At 33.0% G+C, this 24,091-nt stretch overlaps 1 protein-coding gene across 2 annotated transcripts in view; it reads left to right on the top strand.

Annotated features, from left to right (window-relative positions):
• LOC140439821 (uncharacterized) overlaps nt 1-24,091 on the top strand; it is a 376,019-nt gene that overhangs the window by 125,556 nt on the left and 226,372 nt on the right. The gene's annotated exons all lie outside the window — the stretch shown is intronic.

Here is a 24,091-nt window from a genome sequence, read left to right as displayed (position 1 = left end):
AACTTGACGCGATATTATTTTTCAGACTGCCTTCAACAATTAAAATTTCTCTATATATATATCAAACAGCCGTTAGCCTGGAATCTCTCGAAGCCCACGGATGTTGACCCTTGAATTGTCTCGAATGAAATAGAACACCAGACCGGTTTCTACACCTCATTTTGTTTATCTCGAAGCTTCTTTGATCTTCGGTCACCAACGAATTTATTCGAACCTTTTTCTGTAGAGTTCCAATCGTAGGTATAAGAGGGGACCCATTTGAATATTACCTGCTAAAAAATACTTGTTAAAAAATGATGTTTACATTTAAATATGAATCATAATTTTATTGTGACAATATTTAAAATATTAAATATCATAAATATCATAAAGTAAACAAAAAAGTTGGAAAATTTTCTCTTTGTAATGGACTAACAAAAACAAAAAAATATGGACATAAATTTAGAACAAAGAAATAAAAATTTATTGCCTAGTTACTCCATTTCAATTTAAACATGTTTAAAATAGAGATTGTTTAAAAAATATCACGTAAATAAAATATGTAAAAATGTAATTATTATTATTAACCTAATAATAAAATAAAATTAAAAACCTAATAATAACACTCTCTCCATTTCTTCTAACATGATGTTGGTGCTGTCTAACACTCCTTTAAATTTTTATTTCGTTATTGGTTTCATGTAACTTTATTACGTTTGTCGCATTTCTATAAATATTATATAATAATCTGGCATAACTGCTAACAATGCAACTTTTATTTAATATTACAATTTAGTTTACCGAGTCAAACGCCTTGTGTAAATCTATAAACACTAATACCAGAGGTCTGTTGTACTACTTGCATTTTTTTTATGAGGTAAGTGTTAATTAAAAAGTTCTCTTATTTTGAGGATTAGGGTCTCGTCCCATTCTTGAGGGATTTTATAACTAGACAATATTCTTTTGGTGATTAATTGGCTTTCATATTGCTTGTCTGATTTCATTAATCGTGATGTCTGGCATGAGTTCATAACCTTGATTTAATAGGGTCTTTTCAGTTTTCTTTTTTATCTTTATTGCTATATCCCATCTACTACTGTTCGACAGAGTTCAACATAATAAACTCATCTTCTTCTTGTACTGCCTATACGTTTCGGATATTGGCGAACATCATGGCAATCTGCATTTTGCAAACTGCTGCTCTAAAAAGATTTGTTATTGTTGTGTTAAACCACGTACGTAGATTTTTTCACCAGAAAATTCTTCGCCTTCCTGGTTATCGTTTTCTTTTTACTTTTTCCTATATCTTTTGTTGTTCCTCACGATATGACCGAGGTATTTGATTTTGGCTGTTTTTATTGTGGTTAACAACTCTTTTCCTTTTTGCGTTCTTAATAAAACGTCCTGGTTAGTAACGTAGTCGGTATAGGATACCTTGAGGTTTCGATGATAATGCCACATTAAAAACACATACATTAAACATGCATTAGATATACACCTAGATTCCAAGGATATAATTGTAAAAAAGGTAAAAGAAATAATAAATTAGACTTACTCACAATCAATTTAATTTAACTAATCAGAAGACCGGTTTCGCTTTCTACAATATGCAAAGCATCTTCAGGTCACGATACAAAGTTAAATAAATGCTGAAAATAATAAACCCATATTAGGGTGTTGTCTAATAAAGATAAAACAAAGATAGATGATATAAATTATATAAATTACAGTAATTATGCCAATATTACATGTCTGTGGTTTTTCAAAATGAATAAGCTGTTTCAGCAGACAAGGTAAGACCCACAAATTGGTAAAATAGTCTATTAAACTGTAATGAATTAATAAATAAACAAATAAATAAAACATTACTTACATGCCAGTATTCTATTAATTGATGGTTTAAAGAACATGGTTCAAACTATCTTGTATTGTTGATTGGAGAATTCAAGTTAATAATACAAGATAATTTGAACCATGTTTTTTCAACCATCAATTAATAGAGTACCGGCATGTTAGTAATGTTTTATTTATGTGTTTATTTAATAATTCATTACAGTTTAATAGACTATTTTACCAATTTGTGGGTCTTACCTTGTCTGCTTAAACAGCTTATTCATTTTGAAAAACCACAGACATGTAATATTGGCATAATTACTGTAATTTGTATAATTTATATCATCTATCTTTGTTTTATCTTTATTAGACAATACCCTAATATGGGTTTATTATTTTCAGCATTTATTTAACTTTGTATCGTGACCTGAAGATGCTTTGCATATTGTAGAAAGCGAAACCGGTCGTCTGATTAGTTAAATTAAATTGATTGTGAGTAAGTCTAATTTATTATTTCTTTTACCTTTTGAAATGGACTCAAACAAGCAACATATTCATGATTTGATATAATTTTATTTAAAATCTATACTACAATTAATAAGCGCTCGTAATGGCAGAAGATAGTGGGACAAACCAAGTAGAAATTCAATGAGCAGTCATACAGGGATGTGCTGTGTAGCCACAATCAGTTATTGTGTACTTCTAACTAATATTTCAGGAGGCATTAATGGAGAAGAACTGAAGATGTATGGATTGGTGGGAGTTATTATTACCCTAACATTTGCAGAGGATACTGCAATTATGGCAGAAAATACAAAAGATTAATAAACGATTATAGAATTGATTAAGAGACAAAGCAAAAAGGACTAACATTAAATATAGATTAAATCAAATATTATACATGATGATCTCGAAAACCCTTGTTGACAACATACATCTGACATTGGAGGGTAAAAATACCTAGGAGCAATTATAAACTCACAGTTAGATCAAAATGATGGGATAAAAGTGGGAAATAAAATAGCTCAAAAAGGACTGATAACATACAAGTCAATGTTTACAAATAAGAAACTGAGTATGGTTATCCAATTCAGGTTTTTCGTATGTTATATATGGTCGCCACCAGTATATGGGATAGAAGCTTGGACTTTGAAAGCCCAATCTGTAAAAAATTGGAGGCATTGGATGTAGCTATATAGGTATATTTTTAAAATTCCTTGGACTGCAAAAGTCTCAAACGAAGAAGTGGTAAGACGAATTGGACATGGCAGAAAGCTCCTGAACACAATTAAAATAAGAAAAATATTGTATCTGGGCCACATACTTCTAAACGATAAATACTGTCTTCTACACGTCATCATTCAAGAAAGAGTAAAGGAAAGAAAAAGCTTGGAAAAAAAGAAGAAATCTTGGTTAACGGATATCAAAAATTGGACTAACCTCATTGTTAAACATATATGTCACGTTGCAAAAGATAGGGAATATTTGAAGAAGTGATCGCCAACCTTTATTAGAAAAGGGAACAATAACAAAAAGAATCTATTACCGTGTAGTATTTGTATAAGTATTTTTACCATAGTTTATAAGAATTTTCAATCCCTTCTATGCTTGTCCCATTCTTACTACACCCATATATTGGTAAAATTATGTACATTTTTTATTCAATACTAGATGTTTCTGTGTTTAGATTTCCCTCTTTAACTCTTTATTTTATCTTTTATAATATTTTTCTATTCTCAGTGTGATTTGGTTTTAACCATTTACACTACCGAGCATAAAATTAGGGTCACCCCCTAATTTGAATTTATTTTAGAAATTATTATTCTGTTTTAACTATTTTTGGTTGTAACATAGTTTACTAACGGATTACTTGAAGAAAACAACGTTTTTGTCATTTAAAGTTTATTAAAAATAATGGAAATGAAAAATTTTCCTTTGATATACTAAATATTGAAAAGGGACAATTTTAATTTGATGTGCTTTTTGTTAAAAAAAAGAAATTTTAAGAACTTCAGTAGCGAGTATTCCCTCCTCTGGCAGTTATAACAGCTTGCAAACGACGAGGCATGCTTTGGATCAGATTTTGGATCACATTCTGCGAAAGATTATTCCATTCTTGCACGAATATGTCGCGAAGCTCTCTCGAATTTCTGGGGGCCGGCACATGACTCCGTAAACGTCTTTTTATCACATCCCAAACATGTTCTATGGGATTGATATCTGGACTACGAGCAGGCCAAACAAATCGTGTGATTTGAACCTCGTCAAAATACTCAGTAACTATCCTAGCAGTGTGGGGCCGTGCATTATCATGCATAAATGTTGCGTCGTCTCCAAGAATAACCATAAACGGTATAACATGGTCTTCCAGAATCTGTGTCAGGTACCTATGCGCTGTCAATGTCCCAATCTCGATAAAGACTAACTCCGTGCAAGCATCAAACGATATGCCTCCCCATGCCATAACTGACCCTCCACCAAATGGAAGACGCTCGGTAACACATGCTTGAGCATATCTCTTGCCTGAATGTCGCCACACTCTTACACGTTTATCTGAGCCTGTAAGACAGAATCTCTATTCATCGGAAAACAATACACGACTCCAATCCTGCATTGTCTAAGCCAAGTGTTCTTGTGCAAAAATCAATCTGGCAATTCGGTGTTCACGGGAAAGCGGCGGTCCAGTTACTCTAGTTCGAGAAGATAAATCAGTAGCATGAAGTCGTCTCCTAACTGTCCATTCACTTTTGTTTACATTTCTCACTTCTTGCAGATGATTTTGAAGAGAAACTGCCGTGACCGTTCGGTTTCTCAAAGCACTAGAAACGACAAAACGGTCATCTCTAGCTGTTGTAATCCTGCCTCGACCTGAACCAGGTCTTCGAATCAGCAGACCGGTTTCTTCGGACCGTTGCCATACTCGTTGCACACTCGAGAGACATACACCAACGTTTCTATCAGATTCCAGCTGACCGTGGCCATCTTCTAGCGCCGCCACAATTCTTGCTGCCACAACAGAATTTATGCTCATTGCAATACATGACATGACATAAATGCGTGCCCTCCAAGTAAAAAACTTGGCAGGACCCTGGGCTACCTGGCCTTTCGGCATACGCCCGTTAACGAAACCTCTGCCCCTACGAGTCCGACACCAAAGTGAAGGTGCCACGGGGCGCGTACCAAAGACGTCCCGTGGGTCCCCCCGTGGGGGTACCCCGTAGGGTTACCACGACACGTCTAGCACACGCAACCCGCGGGGGCTCCACCTTCCCCGTAGTACCTGTGTTGTGAGTACCTTGCCTACCCGTTACTCCCACACTACGGGCGGGTAGGTTCGGCAGGCGGAGGGATTTCCACCTCACACGTAGACAGGTCGCCGCCGAGGATCTCTCCTCTACCACTCTTGGATCTCCCGGTGGGTACGTGCCGGGACACCTACACCACTCCTGACCGCCGTCAGGAGCGGTATATCCACACCCCTCCTGACCGAGGTCAGGAGAGGTATTTACGGGCCCAGCTCGTTCAACCTCACCAGGCTCTTTTGGAATGGGAGTAGAGTGGTCCCACGAGTAGTCTCGTCTCGGATACTAGGAATGTAGACCGGTGACCGTGTCGCCGAAGCGACCGTGTGCGTTTCTACCAACCCGACACCTCAAACGACGGCTCTCCACCTCCCTATTCCTACCCATTAGTCGCCTCTTACGACAGGCAGGGCTTTCTGACCCCGGCCGTATTCTTATCTCCGCGAGCCGGACGGAGCAATACACTGACAGTGATAAGAATACACAAACAATTTACAATTGACCTTAAAACCATAGAAACAAAAACTGTGCTGATAACGGTTTTTAGGAATTAGGCTAAGGGGTCCTTTTTATCTCAAACGCTTGTCGAAACAACAACGACACCACCTTTTTTTTCAAGAAATTCATTATTAAACTATGTTACAACCGAAAATACTTAAAACAGAATAATAATTTCTAAAATAAATTCAAATTACGGAGTGACCCTAATTTTATGCTCGGTGGTGTATATTGTATATTTGCTTTTTTTGTGTTCTATCAGTTTTGACCATAATTCGTCTTTTGTTTTCTCTTGTTGGTCAAGTACTAATTCTAAAATAAAATATTAATTAATGTTAAATTTCATTAAAGTTATTATGTTCAAATTTTTAAATTAAAAAAAAAACGTTTAAAAACTTACATTGTACTGATTAGTTAAAATTTAAGTATCTTGTATTCTTGCAATGTTTGTTGGCATAAAAAATCAGCTTCTATTCAGTAGAGAAACCAACAGATAATCTCTCGATTCTTATTATAGAGTAAATTACGCTACTATCTGTTACAGTCTGTCGTTTGACCTCCATGTGAAAAAGATCAAATTATCCACTTAACTAACAAAATTACACATAATGAAATCGCAACATGTGTGGAAAACGGTCTGTGATTTATTTAGCGGCCTTCATTTAACGTTATTCATGAATGCCTGCTTGTCACCAATAAGAAACCATTGAAAGTAAATATGATTCAACTGTTTTTTCAGTTACTGCTACGATGACGGATTTTTTCTTAAATAGTTATTAAAAAAAGTTACTAGCCAGTTATCCAGAGCCGTATTTGATGGATGTCCTAATGAAGTAAAGCTAAAATGCATAATACATATTAAATTTGATGCAGAATATGCCAATATCAAAAAGCTAACAGAATGTAAAGAAAATATTTTTAATACCTACAGTTCCACCCTTGTATTTGTAAATTTGAGGGAGTGAGGGATCGTACTAATATCTATTTGTCTATTTTAGTAGGTTACATTAATTCTTTGTCAAATTTTGTTGTTTGAGGTCAGTATATTCAAGTAGTTATAACCTCTATCGTATGTGGTACATACGCGCGACCGTTTATGTACTACTTACTTTTATTTTTTTAAACGATATTATTACGGAAATTATTTTGGAAATTTAACTTACTTCATATGTTTAATGCAATGATTACAAAAGTGTACTTTTGTAGTAATGGGGCTACCAGAAAAAAATATTATAAATTCTATAGTCCAGAAGATGTCGAAGCACTTAAAATCATGATTATAGATAATGATTCGAGCTATACAAAAAATTTTATCGCCAGTAGTGATATCGGTAAAGTACAGGCTATCCAGGAATGTGAAGGAGCTCTGAGTCAGAATAAAATGTGATAGAGTCTGGGACGAAGAAGAAAACTTACAAACTGGGCTTTATGAAGCATTTAAGAGAAAAAAAGGTTAAGCAATTTTTTTATTGGAAATGGCATAAAACTCAATTATACTAAAAGAATGACAAAATTTTATATACATTTTTATTTTTAAGCTACCGACATTAAATTTATGTTAAAATTATTAAATTTGAAATTTAACTTAGTTGGAGTTCTTGAATGCCGCATTAAAATATAAATATCGAGATTTTTACTTATATAATGATTTCTTGTCTTATAGAATAGTTCCATGTAGACTTAAATAAATATTATATCTGCGTAAAATAGTTTGTCAGTATTATTTACGAATGGTCGAATGAAACATACATACTGTTTCTGGTAGGATTGGTAGAACAAAATTCTATTCGATATAAGGACCATTAAGTATAACTAGTTGCTTTTATTTGTGTCAGGAGATCAGTTATGTATAATTTATAGTCAGAAAAGAATATATTTCTGCCAGCAAAAATACGTGCAAGAAAACTTATATATTATCCAACAGAGTTTAACTAAGCAACAAACTTCTTGATAGGTGTGCATTACATTTAATGGACATCACTTTTATGCCTTCTTGTGTCTTTAACGCAGAAAGTGAATAAAAGAATATTACAACAGAACTGTAACCATAATTCTTTAAACTATAACAAAGAAAAGGAACGGCTATACGAAATAAAAAGGAGGAAACTTAACAATCGTCAAAAAACAAATAAATAGTAAGCAACAAAGGAAAAATGGTAACGGTATGGTTACGATAAGTACGATGATTTTAAAGAAAGGAAAAGTAGAAAGCAAAAAAGAAAACAAAGAAAGGGAAAACAAAGAAAGGGAAAACAGATTGAAAGTAGGAACATGGAACGTAAAAGGGAAAGAAATTTATATGAAATACGTGAGAAATATAAAATCGAAATAATGATCTTACAATAACATAAACAGATGGAAAGTGAGATAGTGAAAGTTGGAAAAAAAAATACTATTTTTAAAAGCGGCTGGTCAAATAGATACCTGGGGATGGGTTTTATGGTGTTAGAGCGAATAAACTGAGTAGTAATTGATTTTCAAGCGATATCAGACAGACTGCTATTAAAGATTGCGCGGGAAATATAGAAAAATCTTCATAATCAACGCTTATGCTTTTACAGAAGAGAAAGATACGAAAATAAAAAATTAGTTCTATAAACAACTTGGTGAGCTAATTGGAAAAGTAACAAAATATGACATAAAAATAATCTTGAAAGATATGTACGGAAAAATAGAAAGAGAAGACATTTATAGAAATATAATAGGTGATAAAAGTCTGCATAAAGAAAGTAATGACAATGAAACGAAACTAATAGAACAATAAGTAGAAGATGACAACATAGCCAGTACATAATTTAATTAAAAAAATGTACATAAACTAACCTGGATCTCTCCTGATCGGAACACAAGAAAGCAAATAGACCATGTTCTTATTGAAAAATAAAACACAATAGATCAGTGACGGATTGTAGAAATTACAGGGAAGTAGATGCCGATAGTGACCATATATTGACAATCGCCACAAAGTAAGAAAGAGATTGGTAAGAATCACGACGGGGAACCTAGAGGAGGAATGGGAACAAATACAAACAGCCATAATACAAGTCGCAGACCTTAGCATTGGAAAAGCAGAAAAAGAAAAGAGAGAACACTGGTTTAATGAGAATCCTATCGCAAAGAAATAACGCAAAAATAGACAATATTAGAAGTACGAGAAAACAAAGTAAAAAGCAATATAAAACCAAAAGGAAAGAAGCTAAACTATTATGCAAAAAAACGAAGAGTAAATTACTGGAAAAATAACTAAAAAAATAGAAGACAACTATGTTTAAAAAGAAATCCAAAATTTTTATCAAGGAGAAAAAAAGTTACAAGTGACACAAAATGAAGTACAATATTTTGCGGAAATAAAGAGGGTATGTTATTAGGAGACAATATAGAAAAATTACAGATGGGCCGAGTATTTCGATGAATTATTAAACGATCAAGGCCAAACAGAAACAGAAATACAACAACGAACACAAGAACCGTTACAGCAGATGTAATAAGAGTTTGAAGTAACAGATGTAATAAGAGTTTTAAAAATAATAAAAGTGCACGAGAACGCGAAGGAAGATGTCATAATAGAAGGAAGTCTATCAAATCCGTTTAAGGTCAATAGAGGATTAAAACAGGAAGATCCCCTGTCAACAGACTTATTTACCCTAGTACTAGAAAAAATAATTAGAGGAGACAAGATCCAGACAAGCGGCACGATTCCTAACAAAAGACAACAAAGCATAAGTTTCGCAGATGGCTTGGTATTTCTAATACGTTCAAGAATAGAACTTCGAAAAATCTTGCGAAATTTAAAGAAGCTAGAAAATATGACCTGACTATACATCAAGAAAAAACTAAGTAGGTATATGACAATGTGAGGGGAAAATGCATAAGAAAATAAATGGATCACTTTAAGAACGAAAGAGGCAGGGTATAAATTTAAGAAGGTAATAATTAGGTGTTTACATATATCATCAACAAATCCCTCATTCGCCAAACCTACACTTACAGACACTGCCAAATCATTCATTCCACACACAAATTTAACTGTTACCTACAAAATACTGCAATTTTATTGTCATATTTAGATACACCTAACTTTTTGGACATAATGGTGCTTTTCAGTCACTTATATTTGTGCCTATTTATAGCATAGTAATAATTTTAAACTTAATTCCACTCTCATTAAAAACAAATTTTTAGTCTGTATACCATCTTATTTGTATTAATTTTTCAAAACAGTACATTGATACTTAAATCAGGTTTGACAAACAGATTACTTTTTCCATAAATCTTTTTACTATATTACTTAATCACATAGAGATTATTTATTTAATCAAATTTAAGATATCCTCTTTAACTTAGCAAATAGCCACCCACATAGGCAACTAAACTCACGAGAAATATCACTAATACATTTCATTTTTTTTGTACAAATCTCCTTTCTCTTTTATTCATTAGCATAAAAACATACCTGTCATCAATAGGTATTAGTTTGTCTTACCATTTAAAGGGTACATGAGAAGAACGATCATAGTCACAAAAAATAAAAAAATCCAAAATCCATGCCGTTATGATGGCAGCATGCGAAAATATTAACCTCGTGCTGACATTATACGTAAAAATCAGACATAGTTCGCTGTAGAACCGAATACAAAAACGATATGCAGGGGAAGAATGATCATAGTCCACAGTTCCAACGTAAAAACGATCAGGGTCCGAGTCCGAACAGGTCTCAGCGTGCTTACTTCGTTGAGTCAGTCGCTTTGTTTGCGTTGTCGAGAGTGCATCTCACATTGTTTGTTCTCGTGTTTTGTTTATCTAAACAAGTATTCTAAAGTGATACTGCGTAGTAGTTATAGTTAGGTACCTTAGTTCTACCTTTTCTTACAATGAGTTCCAGTGAAGAAAGTGATTCAGGCTTGTTAAGCATACCTAGCAGTTCTAAAAAGAGGAAAGTGACCGGTAGAGTTCGTGATGTCGATGAAATATTTAGAAATTGTACTAATGAGGTTGGGGGTGATTGTCATTGCAAAGGTCTGAAATTTTTTGAAAATGTTAACGATTTAGAGCGTTCTCGGTTGATCAAAACTTTTAATGGGTTAAAAGACAAAAATGAACAAAACTCATTTTTGGCAGGGGCTAATTTCTGCGCATGCAATTGAACGAAGACGACTTAGGAAACCTGAAGAAGATGCTAATCTTCATGACTTTTCATATGAATATAAGGTAAGAGTGTTACGTGAAGGCAAGCTGCAAGAAATAAAAGTTTGTTTTAAAGCTTTTATGTCGTTTTTTGTTGTCACTAACCGACGCTTGATAACAGTTAAGAAAGCTCTTGTGCAGACAGGTAAATCTCCTATTGATAGTAGAGGTATGCATAACAACCGTCCTCGTAAATTACCAGATGACACAAAAAAAGCCTTGATAGGTTTTTTTTCTTCTCTTAAGAGTAGAAAAGCACACTATATTTTTAAGGACTCAAAAAGAGTGTACCTACGTGAACATCTAAATATAAAAAAGCTGATGGATTTATTCTTGCAAAAATATAGCGATAAGCATTTTGAAATATCTTACGAAGTATTTCCCAACATGTTTGTTACAAAATTTAGCATTGCCTTTGGCTACCCACGCACCGACACGTGTGCGTTATGTGATGAGTATAAAGTAAAAGAAAATAGTTTAGAAAAATCGCTAGAAAACGCATCTGCTGAAAATAAGGTTTCATTGGAACAAAAGCTGAGGAAATTACGTACTGAGATAACTTTGCACAAAAAGAACGCTGACAGTTTTTATAGTCGTAAAAGAGAAGCTAAAAGAATTAGTAGAAAAACTGCTAAAACTGTAGCTATTGCCATGGACTTTGGCAGGAACCTGCAAATTCCAGATATATCAACAAGTGAGGTATACTTCAGATGCCAATTATCTTTTTATTTATTTAATGTCCACGTATTAGCAACATCTGAATCAGTATTTTACACATACACACAAACAGAGGGTAAAAAAGGAGCAGACGATGTTATCTCAATGATAAATCACTACATTGAAAACTACTTAGATGAATCATTTGAGGAGCTAAAAGTGTTTTGCGATTCATGTAGTGGCCAAAACAAAAACTTTACTGTACTCAGATATTTTCACTACATGACTGCTATTAAAAAAATATTTAAGGAGGTGAGAATCACGTTCCCTATACGAGGCCACTCGTACATGGAACCCGATAAGAATATGTCGTCATCCAAAACGTTCGTCAGCCGAAATACCTGAAGATTGGAGGGACATTATAGCATCAGAAAGAGTCAAGCCTTCGCCTTTTCATGTTGTGAACTTTGAAAGAAAAAACTTCAAGCTATGGGGAAATTTTCTCTCAACTGAGTACACAAAACAATTTAGTGCTGCAACACGTCCCATTCGAGAAGTGAAGATTTCGCAGACAAAATCACGAACAATTGAACACCGGGATAGTTACAATGGTGCGTTCACTTCCACACAGATCTTCAGGTCTTAAAGAAGTTCTGTAGATTTGGAAGCCCAAGAGTTCTACAATAGCCTTCCCTACAAACAGCAAGGTGAAGAGGGCAACGATGATGATTATCTTTAAAAGGTTAGTAGGTACATATCTTAAGAGACTTCAATCTCATGAAAATGATTTAGAATTTATATTAGATAACTAAACAAGATTTACTTTTCAGATTAAAAAAGACAAGACTTTCCCGAATAAAAAAAACATTTTTTGAACATAAACTTAGTGTCTTGTATTGTAAACAAAATAAGTTAATAAAATATAATCCATCCATATTATAAAAATAATTTATGTACAATTAAATTACGTTAAACAAATGGCTATTTTGTTTAAATTCTCCCAAGTTACAGGGGAATAATGATCATTGTCCATGCAGTAGTTTTTTTACGCCAGGTATAATAAGAAATCGATGCTGATACAAGTTTAGTATTAGAGTTATAGCATCTCAATAAGATAAAGTTAATTTTAAAATAAAAATAAAGTGCATAAAAAACATCAAATATTCGGCACAAGTCTTTAAAGTTTAAAAACGCTCCCCTGAAAAATTTACTTTTTGTGACTATGATTGTTCTTCCCCTGTACCTTTCATTTGTTTGATCACATTACACACTATTATCCAAGTTGATAACGTTATGGCTCAAATGCAAGATCATACATTGAATTCATTCATACAATTAACTGGTTTTGTTAACAAACAATTTAACTTAATAATTAAATTTATTAAATTTATCTTTTTAAATTAATCTTTCTTTAAAAAAAATTTCAAATTTTAATTATATCATGTTGCTTTAAAATAAATTTTTATACATAACATCCTTATGGGATGATTGTTTGAGTGGTCGCCAAAAATCCACTCTCCGCTGTCTTGAGCCTGTCAATTTCAACAAAAATTTTTACTTACTTTCTGGCTTAATCAATCGGCTGTTACCAATAAGTGGACAAAGTTTTACACTATTTCGAGCACCCTTTTATGTTAAATCTTATAATATCGACCTAGTATCACTAATATATTATAATTCACAAGGATTTTCATGTGAGAAAAGGGTTTCTACATCTGTTTTCGTAGCTAGTTTTAACTACTTTTAATGCAAGTAATTTCGATAAATTAACTAATCAGACAAAATTTCACTTATTTTTTGTCATTTTAAAGTGGAAATTAACATTCAATTTTTTTCACTGATGATGGTCCGACTCGACCATCATGAAGATTTGTAATCATTTTGGATAAAACTTTTAAATTATTTTTAATAAACAATAAATCATTTTATACAAGAAGGTATTACTTCCATGAGGGATTTTTTAAACTATGCTATACAGCCAACCACTGCGATTTTTCTTTTCACTTTTACTTTGATATTATAAAATATTACGAAATACCGCTATCTACAAAATATACCTCTAAGCTTGAATACTTTAATTCTTGAATATTGTTACATATTTCCACAAAACGAATATAATACTATAGCACTTGGGCGTTTTACCTAATTTAAATATATTAAGGTCACTACACACTCGGTAAACCTACATTCCTTCCAAATTACAGGGAGTAACATACAGAACTTTGCATATTGTTGGAAAATCGCTTCAGGTTAAAGTAAAAGGTTTCAAATTTCCATCCAACTTTCCCTAAACTCATATGGGAATGTTACTAACTTGTTGTGCGAGAAGTGCGATTTGTGTTATTACATTTGGCAACTATCGAATCTTAGAATGTCAACTTCTTCAATTAACAACTTTCCAGAAAGTTATAGACGAAGAATAGATATTAATAGATAGGTTCGTCGACGCAAGTATTAGGCGGGTGACAATTAATTTACAGTATAGATACTTAATTATATTCCAAACTATTGATCATTCGATACCTACGTAAGTTATTTAATAGTTTATGTTAAGTTAACCAAGTTAAGTAGTAATAGTTTATGTTAGTCTAGAAGTTAGACTAACATATTAATTAGGTGGAAAAATTATGTCAAATCGACTTATGCATCCATAAACATTTAAATTAATATTAATTACAGACTTATACAGAAATATGATTTGCATTTGATTGTCATAATTCTAAAAATAATAGTAAATAACAGTAAAAGTAACATAAAACAGAATATTCAATAATGGTTAAAAAAAAAACATTAAAAACGGCGGTCACTACAGGTGGCAAAATAAAAATTGTCGCATTGTTTCAAACACCTAAGACAAATTAAAGGGAATGTTTTAAGAAAGCTCGCTTTTCTGCTACCTAGGAAATAACTACTTACCTTTAATTGAGACTCCGACTTGGTCAGACTCAAAATCTAAACAACGTCATTTAGTTTTTAACACCTGAAAAGAGGCATAAAATTTAAATAAAAATCTTGCTTATAACACAAATTATATTAGTTATCTTTTTATGTTAGTATGTAGTTAATACTGTAACCTTTAGTGTACACCCTGATTTTGGCAATATTCATTGGATTTTGTTAAAATGCTATAACAGGTCAATTTTTGTTTTAAACCGTTCATCTTTTAACTATATAGATATCAATCAATTGTCAACCCCCTCCCTTCCAGTACTACAACCCCTAAACTTTAAATAGGGAATATACCATGTGTAGTACATTGTTAGACAGGTTATATTGCTGGAAAATTCAGTCATCTATATTTTTTTCTATATTAACTCTATTTTTATGAAAAGTATCAGTTCATTCAAATGGTTACACCTCATTAAATCTAAACGTACCGCCTATGTTTCGCTAGTGTCATTTTCCGGTAATGTCAAAAACTATAATAAAACGAAATTTACAAAACTAATGGGACACTTATTAAGTGTAACGTAAATAAAATGAACTGAATTTTAAACTAATTTATTCATATCTCATGACAGTTTACTCATCAGCTATAACTATTTACTTAAATTTGTACATCTATTCTTATTCATTGTCTTACAACTGTCACCTCCCAAAACAAAAATAAAAATCTCAATAAATAACACACATTTCATAAATATATCTCCAGAATAAATATAAATAACTTTCTTCTTCTTCAGTGCCTTATCTGGTCCGGATGTTGGCGATCATCAAGGCTATCATGGTTTTGTTGACTGCTCTGCGAAACAGCTCCGCTGAGGTCATCCCAAACCATTGTCGGAGATTTTTTAACCACGAGATACGACGGCGTCCCGGTCCTCTTCTGCCAAATACTTTACCCTGCATAACAAGTTGAAGAATTCGATATTTTTCTTCGTTCCGCATCACGTGGCCGAGGTACTCAAGCTTACGTTGTTTAATTAAATTAAGCACTTCTTTTTCTTTTGTCATGCGCTGTAGGACCTCAACGTTGGTGACATGGTCCACATAAGATATTTTTAGTATCCTTCTGTATATCCACATCTCGAAGGCTTCGATTCGTTTTTCAGTGGCTTGCGTCAGTGTCCAGGCTTCAACTCCATATAGTAATACTGGAAGAACGTAGCACCTCACTATCCGCATCTTGGTTCCCAAACTGAGATCACTGCAGCACAGCAAGGATCTCAACTTAATAAATGTAGACCGTGCCATTTCAATTCTGGATCTAATCTCTTGAGCGTAGTCCCATTGTACGTTGAGGGTAGTTCCTCATAATTCCGCATAAATAACTTTAAAGAACTTAATCGTATAGAACATTACTTTCATTAAACAAACAATTACATTTCACCTATCTCTACTTCATTGGATAAAATCTGTCTCCTCAAGAACTTCCCTGTTTACTGTTAAACAATTACAATAGTTGACTTGAGTTCTCCAATCAACAATACAAGATAGTTTGAACCATGTTCTTTCAACCATCAATTAATAGAGTACCGGCATGTAAGTAATAATTTATTTATGTGTTTATTTATTAATTCATTACAGTTTAACAGACTATTTTACCAATTTGTGGGTCTTACCTTGTCTGCTTAAACATCTTATTCATTTTGAAAAACGCACAGACATGTAAGATTGGCATAATTACTGTAATTTATATAATTTATATCATCTATCTTTATTTTATCTTTATTAGACAACACCCTAATATGGGTTTATTATTTTCAGCATTTATTTAACTTTGTATCGTGACCTGAAGATGCTTTGCATATTGTAGAAAGCGAAACCGGTCGTCTGCTTAGTTAAATTAGTTAAATTAAATTGATTGTGAGTAAGTCTAATTTATTATTTCTTTTACCTTTTGAATGGACTCACACAACCAACACATTCATGACATTCATGATTTATTTACTTAAATGTTTAAAATGATATCCACCAATGTTCATAGAATTAGTAAGTCGCTGTTCAAAATTACAAAGAACATTTTGGAGCATCTTAGGGGTTACTAGACTACATGCAGCACTAATCGTTGTCTTAGTTCTTCCAATAAGGCTGGAATGATATAAATCCTGCTTTTAACATAACCCCATATAAAGAAGAGGTAAATCTGTGATCCTGTTGTCCATTTAATAATGATTTAACTCAAACCATTTCTGCTAATAAAGTAATCTACAACTTTATATATTTAGCCGTCAAAACCATTGTTGATAACAACAGTAGCTGCGAATAGAAAATTCGACGATGTATACAAATGATATCAAATATCACTAAGTATGAATGAACACACACATAACAAGAAACACTTGTGGGTGTGTTATTGGTCAACTGGAGTCGTGAACAAAAGAAAAGGATATAACTACTTTATCCTTTGAATGTAAAAAGCTTTGTATATGAAAGTATACACATGAAATAGAGAAGACCGCGTAATAATTACAACAAAATATAACTGACTTTAAAACAATGTATCTTAAAACATAACTTATATACATCAATATGATTACAATATAAATATAGCTCAAAATAAAGTTGGAGTAGTATTGCAAGTAATTAATATTAGTATCACCGTAAATATTGCTCTCTCTTTTTTTAGATCTTATATAAAAATTTCTATCCGGATGGATACCGATATACAATTAAAAGATATTTGTAAATAATTTTTCCGTCATATAATGTTGATGTCAAGATATAATATGCTATAACCAAACGTGTTGAAATTCAAACCAATTTACAACAATACATCTCGTTAAACGAGTTAATCTCCATTCTGATATTATTCCCCACGCCTCGACTTCTCATATTACTTGTTGTATTTTCATTTGCCGGATGGTTTTCATAACAACTGGAAAATACATTAGCAAATTAGATTAAAGTTTATTCACTCGAAACCTAGTGACCTTGTTTAAAGTCACCGCTCGTTGCATCGGCGAAATATTCTTGCTGCTTGTTTTCTATTAATGTTTTTACTAACATCTTTCTTTCCCAGAAACTTAAGTCGTTAACTGACTATTGTTAATTGTTTATAAGTAGATATATAAATAAATCGCAAAAAAATCGTCAGGCAGAAGAAAGCTGTGAGAGGTTCTTGTGGGAAAAGCGACGTACTTAAGACAATAATCTTAACTTGTATAATTATAAGTAATTTATAAGTATATTGTTGTTTAAAAGAATAAATTAAAAAAAAAAACTAAAAGATGACGGCATATTTTAACTAATTTTAATTTAAACAATCTATGTGTTTATAAGACACTTAATATCAATATTATTTTGTTTTTTGTTAGTCAAATGTTTTAGAGACATAAATTCCAAATTGAAGCTCCTTTTTCTCCTTTTTCGTCTTATATGACATGATTTTGTTTATTCTATTATCCCAGCTCCTGTATTGTTGATGTACAGCTATCATACCACCTTTCCGTATTCCTAGTTGTCTTTTTGTATTGGGTTTTTCATCATTCTTAAGACTTCAATTTTTATTATGACTTAACTTAGCATATCCGTTTTATAAGGCCGAATTCAGACCAACGTTATAATTTATTGCTAATTTATTACGGAAAGAAAAAATTTATTGCTGTAACAGTTTTCGAAAAACAGTGGGTATGTTAACTTTACAGTAAAGCTAGCATAGCCATAGCTATATCTCGCCAAGGAAAAGGGATAGAGGGCCGATCTTGGTGGTGTATTTTAATACTAATTAATTTTTGTTGATTGGTATAAGAACCAACATTCAAAAGCTACCTCATCATCTCCTAGCTCAAAACACACTCCCGGAAAACCGAGATATCAGTAAAAAAGCGAATCGCAAGGAATTGATTGCTAATTTATTGCCGAAGTTTTTCGCCAAAAAACAATTTATTAACAAAATTAACAAAATTCTTTTCAGCCAAAATCCTTTTTTTTTTATTTGTTAATATTGAGCGCTCGATGTGTACCGGTTGTGTGCCGATGTGTCTATTTTGTTTCTCCCTCGCATTAACGCCGAGTATTATGTACCTAGCAAATTTGTAGCTGGTGCTAGAACTTATAAATTGTTTTATTTTCTTTATCTTTTTATAAGTTTTAAATTATTTCTTCACTAAAATGTTTTCAAAAATATGTATCTAATATTAATTCTGAATATATAAGTTGAAAACGCTACATTTTAAAGCGAATTTAATCAATAAAAAATCATTTACTTATTTTGCTAAGCGTAGCGTAAGGCTTACTTGTCTGATCCAGCTTGATTTCAAGTATTTTATTTCTCACGCAATTACCCAAAAAAAAACTTTTTTGAGTAATGAAACTTAATAAGCTTGTCAGTGGCGAGTCAAGGAATAGCTATATAGTTTTTGGTGTATATCAACTATTATATGGGAAACTGTTTCATAAAAAGTGCATTCTTTAACGTTTTGAACATGTAGACCAATTAGCAATTTGTCTGGTAGAGAAACTTCGTATAAAATCACGGCTTGCGACTTTCTGGCTTCGTTAAAATTAAGATTATACCAAAGGTGGGATAATATATGGAAGGAATATTCCATTGTTAGCCCAAATAGATTCACTTCTCTTCAAACAGATATTCCTAAAACTCCTTGGTATAAGTTTTTTAATGTATCTAGAAAATATGTTACCACGACCATTAGACTGAATTTGGACATGCTTGTTACCCCAAACATTTATTTAAACTTAAGGTTTTAGATAATGATCAATGTGAATTTTGTACAGAAGAAGGAAACCTAGATCATATATTTTTCAGTTGCCCCAGAAATACCCTGTTTACCTCTTTATTGTTTTGTGTATTTATTTTAATATAAAATCAGACAACCATTTCTACCATGTTGAGTCTGGCTGAATGACTAAAATTCTAGGCAAAAAAAAACTTTTTACAGTAACTTTAGCATGGGTTATATTTATAATGAGACAAGTGCAAGAAAAATCATCAGAATACAACAAACCGGCATATCCGTTTCGTGGACCTTAAGAAGGCATTTGACCGTGTCAAATTAAAGGACGTTATCTACTTATTGTGCGCGAGAGATACCTTTAGGAATAATCAAAACGATCAAAAATATTTACCAAAAAAACACAATAACAGTAAAAGTAGAAGAAGAACTAACTGACTCTATTAAAGCTGGCAACGGGATAAGAAAGGGAGATTCCCGGATTTCTCTATTGTTAAACCTGATTATGGATAAAATATGAAAAAATGTAATAACTAAAAAATGATACTAAATGGAAGTAAAACAACTTAAAATAATCTGCTATGCCGACGACACAATGCTACTCTCTCGAAGTAAAGATGATTTACACCGTATGTTGCATTAATTTAGTATAACCGCCAGAAAATTTAACATCGTAATTTCCCCAAAAAAAGACAAAATGCATGCAAGTTATAACAACGAATTTACTAAGATGTAAATTAGAGCTGGAAGGTCAGATAATAGAACAAGTGATACAGTTTAAATATTTAAATGAATAGAGCAAACAGCAACTTGCCTGAATGAAACGATATGGAAAAATAAAAATATCATGAATGAAACCAAAGTCAGAATTTACAAAACAGTCATCAGACCAATAATGGCATACGCGGTAGAAACAGGATCTGGCACAGGCCGGACAAAAAGAATGTTAAAATTAGTGGAGATGCAAATACTTGATGGTAAAATACTACATGAGACAGAGCTAGAAGTACAGATATTCACAGATAGAGAACATCAAGGACTGGGTAAGAAATGGAAGAATAAAATGGAACGGTCATATAAGCCGAATGACAGTAAATAGAGTAGAGACGGCAAGAGATGGCTCCCGAATAAGAAGAAGATCAGTAGAAAAACCACGAAAACAATGGAAGGACAGCTTACTGAAGGCACATTAAAGAAAATAGAAAAAGTCATGTCTACATAAAAAGAAGAAGAAGAAGAATTTTAGAACCAAATATGGAAAAAATCAATACATGACGATATGTATGTAACAGGATCTATAATTAACCAAAGTCGTAGTTAAACACTGAAAATAATACAAATCTTAGAGATAATGTTAACAACTGAACGAAAGCATTGTTAATATATAAACACTAGAATTAATGAAGTAGCTCTGATTTCAGAGTTGTGTTTTAGCATTATCAATATATAAACACTACAATAAAAGGAGCAACTCTGATTTCAGATAACTAAATTCAGCAATTTGAACTAATCCAGTAAACAAAAAAAATAATAAAGAGGCCATCGTATAGAGCTATATAACCTACATAATGGAGGCTAAACTTTTAGTGGCTGATTGATTGAGTATCTTAGTAAAAAGAACGAATTAATGTGAAGAAAACTGATAAAAAATGGCAAAAACACAAAAAGTTTAAAGGTGTACGCTAAAAAAATTAAGGTAAAGAGGAAGACCAACATATATTAGAATCAAGAAATAAGACAGTCATGCAAAAAATGGAGAAAGAGATGCAGTATACAACCACGAATGCCGCATACACGCCGGTTTATAATAATAAACATTTCTTCTTATGCTGCAAAAGTATCCCAGATATTAAACATTATATAAACCTTATAGGCAGATATGTAACAAAAAACGACATTTTTATTCTTCTGGTAAATAATGTATTTTTATATAACTGCTTTTTTTATTGACTTCTATATAAATGTACAAATAAAAAGGTCGTGTAACTTAAGAATATTCTCACAGGAGTAATAAATTTATGGGTTGGAAAAAGTCATAACTTTTATTTGTATCATTTTAGAGAGATAGCAAAATTCTCTCGTATTTATATATTTATTACAGAATGCTTTATGTTCTCCACAATCTTTAAGATTGTATAATAATTTATCTATTCATCATTTTAATAATCCATCGGATTTTAAACTGTTTTAATTAACCAACATTTTTAAATAACCGCTAAAAAAAATTCGAGATAAACAGATAAATTAAAAAATTTTGACATTTTCACCACTCATCTAAAAAAAATACTATTATCGTTTTTTTTTAAATATATTTTTTTCTTACATTATAAAGTAAAGTTAAACTGGAACATCTTCTTTAGTACGTCACATGGGATGAGAAAAGTTTTTCTGATATATTTTTATCGAAAACTAGGTTTTCAATCCATACGTCAGTATGATCCATTTATTGCCCAAAAATCGTAGTGGTTAAAACAAATATTAACGCAGCACAAAAATAATTGCAAAACAGAGAAAAATTCTTGTGCACTACCACACCATTCCAACACAATAGGCCACACATTTCATTTGTCAGATCTCCAGATCCTGGATATAGAAATTAACTATAAAAAAATAACTATTTTTCGAAATGTACCACATCATCAAAAACAAAAAGAAAATTAATTGTAAGACTGACACATGCAAGGTAAATAACATGTGTTGTAATATTTTAAGTTCTGATAAACTAAAAAAAAAAACTAAAAGTGAAACTAGAACAAACCATGAAGTGGAGATATCCAAAACACAATTCTTCACTAAAAACGGCCTATTCACAAACTTAAGCACAATGATTTTTGCTCCTACTACATCATTCCACTTGACATTGACGGGTGCTAACTGATTTTTCATACCATCTTTCTATCAGTTAGCCCTAGACTCCAGCACAGATCAGAGGTAATGTAAGTCGATAAAACCTCACCAGCTACAGGGGGTCATGTAAGATGCCCCTATTTTCAGTTTTTATTAATCAACAAGTTAACAGTCTATTGCATTTACCTTTATACATTAGATTAGATTAAGAGAGGTGGCCTTTCGGCCTATTCCACTGCGATCTTTTCAGATCTATTGTGGTCCTCTAGTCCTAGATAACATTCTCTAGCCTGACCCTTTTTACAAAGTCTAGTAGCTTCGAGACTGTACCTTCCATGTAGCTATTTGCCAGTGGATTTTCTTCTCCTAATGCAAAGAACCGCACATTTGCCAGACTGTCACACTGACATAAAATGTGCTCTGCTGTTTCTTCTTCGAGGTGACAGAATCTGCACAGGTCATCATCTGATAATTCCATCAGCTTCAAGACCTACTATGACCTTGACTGTTTTCCTGTCTTTGCTTATTAGGTCTGCCGTAAATTTTGGCGACTGTTCCGTAATGAACTGTTTCGCCTGTCTTTGTCCTGGTAAATTCCTCCACCATTCCAGAGACTTGTGAGCTACCCACTTCCTTGTAGCCGTTCTTGTTACTGATTTAGCAACTCCGCAGAAGGTTTCCGGTCCAATGAATGGCAATGATGAGCCTTGTTTGGCCATTTCATCTGCTTTTTCATTGCCCTTATGACCCTCGTGCCCCGGTACCCAGGCTACCGTAACCTTGCTACGGTCTCCTAGTTTATTTAGGGCACACACGCAATCCCATACTAGCTTAGAATTGACCTCTACAGAATTGAGTGCCTTAAGCGCTGCCTGACTATCTGTGAAGATGGCAACTGAACAGAACGTTCTTTCCTGCCTTTCTATTACTTTCACGCAGTGATGGATTGCAGTTATTTCCGCCTGGAAAACTGTCACATCCTTAGATAGACTTACCGGGAAATCTATCCCTTGATTTATCCCTACTATACCGGCTCCCACACCCTCCGATGTTTTTGAGCCATCCGTGTACCAGGTAGCAGCAGCTTGTATGGGTACACCTTTATTCCAGTCTTCCCTGCCTGGTATCTTAATTGTGAACTTATTGTTAAAGCTATATCTCGTAACTGTTGCATCGATAGGTTTCCCCATCACAATATCGGCTTTTAGCTCCTCGATTAGCTTTCTGTTATCAGTACCATGCATCTGGCTTATATGTCGCTGACTATGGATTAATCTGTGCATCACGGATCTGGCTTCGCCCTGTATAAAGATATCAAGTGGTGGTAGATTCAACAGGACTTCTAGCGATTCAGTAGGAGTTGTTTTTAGGGCCCCCGTAATACACAAGCATGCTAGCCTTTGTGTATTACCTAGCAGCCTTATTGCTCCCACTTGCTGCGTCTTTGTCCACCACGTCACCGAGCCATAGGTTATCATGGCTCTAATAACCCTTGTATATAACCATAGAGCCATTTTGGGGTTAAGTCCCCAATTCTTACCTCACATTCTTCTACATCTGCCCAAGGACATAGTAGCTTTCTGTGTGGTTTTTAGAATGTGAGTATTCCATGTAAGCCTATGGTCAAAATATACCCCAAGGTATTTTGTTTCTTTGGCAAATGAAATCTCTGTTCTTCCCAGCACCGGTGGTTTTAGGCCTTGTAGTGCTATTTTTTTGGTGAAGTTGACAATTTGTGTTTTCTGAGCATTGACTATCAGTCTCTCTTGTTTACACCAGTCGTCAACTATATTTAGGGCTGCTTGCATTCTCTCAGATACCTTTATACATACCATGAGGATTGTTTTTTAATACTAATATCCTTCCAATGTTTTTATGTGGCCATACAATGTTTTTAACCACTTTTTATGTAAGTAGTAAAAAACCAACGTGTTCTTTCTATATATTTAAATTTTAACTTACTTGTTTTTTAATATTTGTATTTTTACTCTCTCTTTTAGTAAACTGATGACGGAATGATTCAATTCCGAAAAGATCTTCTTTAAAATAAAAATTTTAACCTTTTAATAAGCATTTTTTTATACCTTAATACACACGAACACCACGTGGTTTTAAAAAAAAAACTAACAACTGGTTCCACAATAAAATTCGTTGGCC

The sequence above is a fragment of the Diabrotica undecimpunctata genome, chromosome 4 (genome assembly GCF_040954645.1).
Source record: "Diabrotica undecimpunctata isolate CICGRU chromosome 4, icDiaUnde3, whole genome shotgun sequence".
Taxonomy (NCBI): Eukaryota; Metazoa; Arthropoda; class Insecta; order Coleoptera; family Chrysomelidae; genus Diabrotica; species Diabrotica undecimpunctata.
This window is presented reverse-complemented; position numbering and strand designations above follow the sequence as displayed.